General features: G+C 45.2%; 1 pseudogene; it reads left to right on the top strand.

Annotated features, from left to right (window-relative positions):
- Positions 1-1,923: 1,923 nt before the first annotated feature.
- LOC109480407 lies at positions 1,924-4,848 on the top strand (annotated as a pseudogene).
- The last annotated feature ends 1,882 nt before the right edge of the window (positions 4,849-6,730 follow it).

Here is a 6,730-nt window from a genome sequence, read left to right as displayed (position 1 = left end):
GGGACGACATGACTGGGAGAGACGTTGCTAGCCTGGTTACCAAACCTATTATAGCTCCCGAGTCCTACATCCTCTCCGCAAATAGGGGGACGGGGAGCGTCTGCATAAGTTGTACTCGTTCGCGCTGTTATACTATAGAGCATACGGGTATACGTATACCCAATATGCGTATAGCTCTTTCTTGATGAAGGTGCAAGTTGCGTCTATTCTGTCTCCATACATGGCTCAAAGCCTTGTCTGGAATCGGTTTCAACAGAGCGGGGGAAAGGGCCAAAACATTTCACTAGATCTGCGTCTTGAGCACCTAAACAACTTCCTTGAAAGCTTTCTGAAGAATATGGGGCCAAATGTGAACGAGAACACTGCCTCACGAGTGAGTCGCAGCTTGCACTGTCTGAAGATCCTGATGGACAACCAAAACGCGGCATTGGGCCGGGGACCCACTGGCTTCCATCACATGGCCAAAGTGGCAGATGATGTCAGGTTGCTCGTTCAGCAGAACAGGAATGCTGACCTGTTGTCTGTTATACCAGGCCGGTCCTTTGAGGCGTTCCCCTCATTCAAAAGAAATATGTTGCACAAGATAAAGTACAAGGAGACAGCAAAGTGCATGCAGGCAAGGCTAAAGACATGGAACAAGCACTACCACACTGATTTATAAAGTCTTGTATTTATTCCACCTTTTCTCCATTGACTTTAAAGTTTGCATTGTACCATATGCCTTCTGCATGTGTGATGTCTGATGTCTGAATATGTTCAATGTGAAATACATTTATATGTATTGCAGTCAAATTGCTAAATCCCCATTAACTTTGAAGTTTAACAGAAATCAATGACAACGATCCCACTCAGCTCAAAATTGTCTTCAGAGATGAAAAAAACATTATCCATGGAATCATTGCACACGCCAACAACTTGTTCAAGTTGAAGCGTTGCAGCCAGGACACCAAAACTCCAGCAACGAGGCAAGAAAGGCTGGGAGTTACTACCGCGAGAGACCCGACTCTCTCGAACGTTATCTGTCAGACATGTTACAGGCAAATCCCTGAGTATGGAAAAACTCGAAGCAACGTTGTCAGCGTGGAAGGGTAAAAGTCGTTCATGCCTTCAGGTGACTACAGAACCGAGCAGTCCGAGAAATGTCAGTTCTAATAAGAGAGGACTAACGTACACACCAGACAAGTCACCGGCACACAGGCAGCCACCACCAAGGAGCCCGAGTGTTCGCGGAACGTCGGAAGTGGGGGGGGGGGGGACTTACCTACACACCAGGCAAGTCACCGACAAGAAAGCGGTCAAATCCTGTATCAAATCTAAGAACGAGCAGCGAGAACATCCCTCCCCTACCTCAGAAGTACACGGAGTTTTCCACGCGGCGGCGATGCGACAAAAGTTGAGGTATGTAGTTTTTTTTTTATGCTGTGGTCAATTTTCGTATATTTTACTTCAAGTAAAAGTTTACTTTCACCACTTCCAATGTAACCGCAACCCAGCGTCCGCGATACAATGCGTAGCAGTTTAGAGGCGAAGCTTTTCTCATCATACTAGCCTCACCTATAATGATCTAAATATACAGGAGTCCGGAGTAAGTTACTAGGAGTAAGTGCGGAGATCTGTCTTTTCAACAAACTGGCAGAGTTCAAGGCTATCGTAAGATATGGACAAATTGGATGACAAAAAAATGAAATGAATGCCTTACATGTTAAATTAATATTTCAACAGTAAGTTTAAAAGTACTTCTAATGAAGTGGCTTATTTAATTCAGTGCTCTTATTTCAGGTGGATGTGCTTGGAGAGGAGTACATCAAGCTGAAACACGTGTTTGAAATTCGGTAACTCAGCATGGGGGAGGCCATCCAAAGTGTTCTCCGGAACTACAGATCAATTTATACCCATAAAGAAGGCTACATCTAAAACCAGACCAACCGTGGGTGGGTGCAAATGCCGGCACATGTACGACGGGTCGGCAGATCTTCTCCATAATATCAACAACAGGTAGTGATTTCTATCATACTGTTACATAAAATGGAGGGGTTTAACGTTCATAAAATGTGCCGCCATCTTTTTAATTGTGTAAAGTTTCAGTTTCAGTTTTATTCAGATCCACAATTAGCCTCATAAGAGGCTATTCTTCCTGTGGTCTACACATTCATATTTACATACATATATTACAAACATACAAAAACATTAGTTACAAAATTAACAGTACATGGCAAACTTTACACAATACTATTCACTATTTACAGTGTACTAAGTAAGTGCACTATCCTAAAACATGATTGCGCTTACCATATTCTTTGGTCATTTTATGCATTATTACAGGACAATGATTTTCTTTGGGCTGCTTATTGACTACCTCCACTCGATGGTGGAGGGTCGGGAGCCCCTAAGAACCACTCAACGGGTGTGCAATAAGACACGGGCCACTTGCAGTTTCACCAAGAGCATCCCCTACGAGACACTACGGCAGGGATGGAACTCGTTTGCCCGGAGACTGAACATCGATTGGGACAAGGTGAGAATTTCAACATGTATTTAATTCCACAATTTTAACGGTGCTGCCATGATGTCAATGTTTCTATATTCCTTGACCCCACAAATTTACGTGCATGACATAATAGCAAACATTTTGTTTCCAAAATTGTAGGTGTTCGTCTGCAAGAGTTGTGGTCCAGAGCCGAAAACCATAGTGTGTGATGGTGAGTTTTTTGGGATTTATTTAGATATCCTAAAACAAGGACAATAGTTATTTAGATGTCTACTCTCGCCTCTTGAATAAACGTGCCGGTACGTTTATTTTTTTTTTCGCCTCAAAATCTGTCCGGTACGTTCTTATTTTAGACGGTACGTTTATTGAAGATTTGTCTGGGGGGTACTTTTATTCCATATGTACTAGAATATGTACTAGGTTGTACCACACTTTTGAATAGATCAGTAGCTAGAAGGATGGACAGGTTTGATCATAAAGAGTGATTTCAATTTAAAGGAGGCTCTTAAAGCTTTAGTAATCAAGAGTTATATCTTGGAATGCTGACAAAACCAGGTCGCCACATCATGCACATGTGTGGTAATCATTGATTTTGGTTTGTGTAACCCTTAGGTACTGCCATTGGGTTCCGTAAGGATTTCCTCCAGTACCAGTTTGCACCTGAAGCAACAGAGTACCATACTGAGATGCCAGTTGTGACCGGATCAAAGCACAGCCAGCGAGTCTTCATCAGATGTGCAAAGTCACGGGCGCTCCTTCTCCGGTATTCCGGTAACAAAAGGAGGGGTACTGGTAAGGGTAAGCTGGGGATCAGTGAAGAAGAGATGATGGATCTGCAGGACAAGCTGAACAGGACAGGCCGTGGTGACGTGACAGCTCTACTGAAGCGTTTGGTACAAGAAGGACACATAACATGTGCAGTACAGCACATTTCTTTCAGAGATTGCAAGAAGCACGCCGTTGTGTAATCTGTATCGGTATAGCCGGTATAACCACAATCTACGGCTGTGTATAAGGCCTGTACAAATAGCGTGTTATTTTCTATACTCAATTTTGAAAAGTATGTATTGCGACTTTGACCTTGGCATGTATTTGCATGCCAAGGTCAATGTCGCAGGGGTGTCGGGTAGGACATTGAGAAGAAAAATCAGCACAACAGACTCCGCCTGCAACATTGCAATCCAAGTACCAAAGTTTTTTAATGTCCAAATTTAAAAAAAAAGCACTAAGGGTGTGCAGAAGTTAGTTGGCTGTGTAGTTTATGTCCCACCATATAATCTGCCTGGGTCTGCCTGGGTCTGCCTGGGTCGGGGGGGGGGGGGCGGTACAACACAATTGCCACCATCATTAGAGACAGTTCAATTTCGTATGACCAGAAGAGTTGGTGTTCTATTGCACTGCACCCGTGCCATGTGTTGTCTAAACTCCACAAGCATGGCATTCTGCACTGTGATTTGAAACCAAACATCATTGCTTTGTCTGATAAGAAGGTGAAAATCATAGACTTTGGACAGGCCTGCCTCCTGTCAGATGCTAGAAATATGTCAAAACCATTGTCTGAGTCGGAGTATCCATGGATAACCCCAGAGATATGGAGGTGTGAGCAGGCACCAATCATTGCAAGTGATATTTTCCCATTGTCTGTGATAAAGAGGATTTTGTTCAAGTGCAAAGAGATTACAAAGTGTGACACCCTGTTGCAGTTTTTAGAAGAATGCAAAAAAGAACAGATAAAAAGGCCCTGTTTAACAATCCTGAAAAAAAAAAACCTTGAAGCATGCCATGGAAGGAATGCAGTAATTTTTCAATAAGTTGTTATAACTGATATACAAGAGCCAATATCTTTGGAACTAGAAAGACTTAATGCAAGGCAACAAGTCGAACTTAGCCAACACTACTGTCTGTATTGTGTTTGAAGCCAATGAGCAGTTGCAAGTACAGTTTTTGTAAATCCAAATTCAGTTGCAGCCATGCTAAGAGTCCTCCGACACGTTGTTAAGATTTCTAATATTCACCGATAAAACGACAACATCCCCAACAGCAGGAAATGGCTTGTAGTTGCCATGGATGGGCTGCCAATGGGAATAACAAGAAGCATTATATTAAGGGACACATTATATTGCACTGTTTGCAAAATGTCCTTCAATGCAGCACAGGATTTCCAGACACATGTTGCTGGAGAACACGCAGACGTTCCGGTGGCAGGGCTGAGAGAGTTCGACTGGGTCGTCCTTCGAGTGGGCAATAACGCCTTGAAGTCCTTCGTGGACGTGAACTTTGACGTCTGGTTCTCAGCACTCGCAAAAAGAGATGGGGTTCAAGTCGGAAGCCGCCCAACGTGTAGACAGGAACTGTGCTGACCACCATAAGAGTATGCAGCTGCTCGAGATATCGATCAAGGGTGGGACGGATGAGATGCTGGTCGCCCATGTACGAGAAAAACTGGAAAGGGGGGAGCAGTGCTCTATATCAGCTGACAACTTCCTCTTCCAATGGGCTCCACGAATCAGAAACCCCAACTTCACTTTCTTCCAGCAGCAAATAAACGTGTATGCCTTAGCCATCCACAACTTCCGCATTGGTACCAGAAACAACAGCAACTACATCCGGATCCAAGCAGGCATTGAGGTTTTCTCCCCGCTCTTCAGTGGCAGAAATCACCCAAAATATCAACTGATAGACATGCTAGATTCCATGGACAGGTGTATGTACCCTGCCGATTTGAAGACCTTCATTGAGAAAACTGAGTCAGTCACAAGTGGAAACAAGTCCCTTGGTGAAGGCATGGGCGCCAAGTTAGAAGAGAAAACAAGGCATCCAAGGCGTGGCATAAGGGGGCACGATGCTGTCAGAGGCTAGAAAGATGTCAGAACCATTGTCTGAGTCGGAGTATCCATGGATAACCCCAGAGGTATGCAGGTGTGGGCAGGCACCAAGCATTGCAAGTGATATATTCCCATTGTCTGCGATTAAGAGGTCCTGACAGAGACAACAGGCTGCACCGCAGGGACAACAGGCTGCACCGCAGGGACAACAGGCTGCACCGCAGAGACAACAGGCTGCACCGCAGGGACAACAGGCTGCACCGCAGGGACAACAGGATGCACCGCAGGGACAACAGGATGCACCGCAGGGACAACAGGATGCACCGCAGGGACAACAGGCTGCACCGCAGAGACAACAGGCTGCACCGCAGGGACAACAGGCTGCACCGCAGGGACAACAGGATGCACCGCAGAGACAACAGGCTGCACCGCAGGGACAACAGGATGCACCGCAGGGACAACAGGCTGCACACATCTAACATTTCGTCACATCTTTTATTGCAAGGGAGCCAAATAAAAATGAGAAGAACAGCCTACTCCTGTAAATCCGAACCAACACTTAAAAAAAATGTAGTACAGGTTTGAACGTGAGCCAAAACAAGTATTCAAAAAGCCACATGGAAATGCCTCAAGCAATAACTCCATAAGCCATATGTCAGGTGCAACCCAAGTACCTTGCAAATGATTATAGACAAAAAGACAGAAAGGTCAATAGCTGGCCCATCTAAAATATGTAGTATGGTGACAGAAAGCATGGGGGGAACCACAGGCGTTAACACACACTGGAAGCTTCCAAGAGGCGAGAACCAGGTCTCTGACATTATAAGGAAGCGTGGACACACAGAGTCAAGAAATAAAGATCCAGTAAAGATCCACTTTGCTGACAACGACCACCTCCCAAACCAACAAGACCCCGGCTACAAACTGTACGAAGTCCCTATGCTTATGCTTATGCTTATCACCCACTTCCAGCAAGTTTTCCTCCGCCATTATCACCCCAACCACAATGTATCCGATCATACTTTTGTCAATGTAGACAAAGGAAAAAACCCACCTTCGCCAGTTCATGTCAAACAAGCGCCACGCGCGCTTTGGAATCAAGTTGTGGTGCCTGTCAGACAGTGAAATGCAGGTTCGAAGTGTACAAGGGTGCTGCACCCAGGAACCAAGATGGCCAACCAGCATGGCCCAACACATGAGCTTGTGATGCGCCTGATGACAGAAGCCGATCTGCTCAACCGCGGACACCATCTATGTGTCGACAACTACTTTTCCTCCCCAGCTTTGTTCCAAGAGCTTCACACAACAGCAACGGGTACAGTAAGAAAGAACCGAAAAGGACTTCCCCGACAGTCAATCGATGCAAGGCTGCACAACAAGGAAGTCTCAGAACGGCGGAATGGCCCACTGCTGTGTG

The sequence above is a fragment of the Branchiostoma belcheri genome, unplaced genomic scaffold (assembly GCF_001625305.1).
Source record: "Branchiostoma belcheri isolate BF01 breed outbred unplaced genomic scaffold, Haploidv18h27 scaffold502, whole genome shotgun sequence".
Classification (NCBI taxonomy): Eukaryota; Metazoa; Chordata; class Leptocardii; order Amphioxiformes; family Branchiostomatidae; genus Branchiostoma; species Branchiostoma belcheri.
Note: the sequence above shows the minus strand (reverse complement) of the source record. Positions and strands in the feature narration are given on the sequence as shown.